Source organism: Trichechus manatus, unplaced genomic scaffold (genome assembly GCF_000243295.1).
Source record: "Trichechus manatus latirostris isolate Lorelei unplaced genomic scaffold, TriManLat1.0 scaffold00001, whole genome shotgun sequence".
In the NCBI taxonomy this organism is placed as follows: Eukaryota; Metazoa; Chordata; class Mammalia; order Sirenia; family Trichechidae; genus Trichechus; species Trichechus manatus.
Window position 1 is genome coordinate 39,629,556 of NW_004443937.1, and position 1,974 is coordinate 39,631,529.

Below are 1,974 nucleotides of genomic sequence, written 5' to 3' on the forward strand. Positions count from 1 at the left end.
TAGCTTATAAAACAGACAACTATAGAGGATAGCTGTCATCTTGTCTAAATCCTATATATTAACAGAACTCTAATTCCACACCTAGCTGATGAAATGGGAGAATACTATCATGAGTGTGGCCGTGTCCATGCACACACTCACACACAGATCTCTGGTTAAAGTTTCCCTCCCAGGCCACAGAGTGGACATCTATAGTATCCACCAGATAAGCTTCTTTTCCCTTCCAAATTCTTTTGGGATTATCTACACCTTCCCCGCTGCAAATCCTGGTGAGGTTATCAAACAATATACCTTACCTACCCCAGGCGAAACAGATGGTCTGTTCTGAGGGTTTGACTTATAGCAGTTCTGAGTGACACAAGGACATGCAATGGCTGGGGGCGCATCATTTCAATGGTGGCATTCTAAGAAGACCATCATTTCTGCAACCAGAATCACCTAATTACATTTATTTTTCAGCTCTGCTGATGTTCAGCTCTCCCTCTACATTCTGTGACCTGCTCCCTATAGCTTTCCAAACCATTGCATTTACTAAAGTGGAAGCTGATTCTCCAAGAGGATAACTCATCCGCCCACAGTCCCACAGATAATAAATGGCTGCACTGGGATTCACATCTATGTTGGTCTGGTCCCAGATCTGTGATTTCAATACAGTCACTACACTGCTTCCTGCCATCATATGTCATATGCAATTTTTAAAATACCCCGTGATATATGTTTATTGTCCTAGGGAACCACCTAGAACTTACAATGAAGTGTAAGCTACATCTGCTATTTTTCCATTTGCACTTGACAGATAACTTAAAAGCATGTCCCCTTAACTAGTCCTCTAAGCACATTTACATTTTCATATTCCTTCAGATGACTTTTCTGTGGCTATACTACTAATCTGGAATGATCTTCCATCCTCTTGACAATGATCTGTTTCATTTCCAGAGAAAACTGCCTCACGAGCCTCTTTAACATTACGGATACAGTTTTCCTTTCTAAGGAATGGAGGAGATTTTCTTCATTTTCTTACAGTTTCTTCTTTCACTGAATGTTCCATGTGCCTGGTTAAGAGGCCTTGTTACCAACTAACCCTTACCAACATTACCATTCACTGAGATGCCAATGAGCCAAATAAATCCCAACAGCTTCAAGCTACTGCTTGTTGAGGTCAACTACCTAGCGCACCCATACTGGTGGTTTCCTAGGACAATCATAATTAAGTACCACAAACTGGGTGGCTTTAAACAACAGAAATAAGTGTCTTATCTTATAGTTCTGGAAGCCAGAAGTCCAAATCAACATGTTGGCTGGGTCATGCTCCTTCCAAAGTCTCTAGGGGAAGATCCTTTCTTCTCTCTCACAGCTTCTGGCAGCCCCTGGCGTTCCTTGGCCCTTACCGCATCTTCACAAGGCCATCCTCCCTCTGTGTGCCCCTGTGTCTCTTCTCCTGTTTGATAAGGACATCACTCAGACTGGATTAGGGTCCACCCTACGCCAGTATGACACCATGTTAACTGATAACATCTTCAAACACCCTATTTCCAAATGAAGCCACATCCACAGGTACCAGGGGTTAGAATTTCAACCTATCTTTTGGGGGGGATGTAATTCAATCATAACAGCACTCAAGCCCCGATTTACTAGTATTCTTATTCTGCTCCATACTCCCTTTACCTTTGTCTCCTGACAATGAATGAAACGGCATCTTCAATAGCAAAATAGTATGAAATCCATAAAACCAAGGTCAGGAACGAAGACCACAGGAGACTGAGGAGAGCAAAAAGAAATCCGGAACCTGAACAGAGCAGTAAGAGCCAGCCTCGGCAAGAAGGGACAACTGAGATGCCACTGAAAACCAATCATATTTAAGATCATAAAGGCTTAAGGGCAATGTCTACAATTCATCAGTCACCCTAATTTCAAATCCAATTTCACACATTCTATAAACCCAAATAAGGCCGATTGTTGTCAAGTTTCTACAAG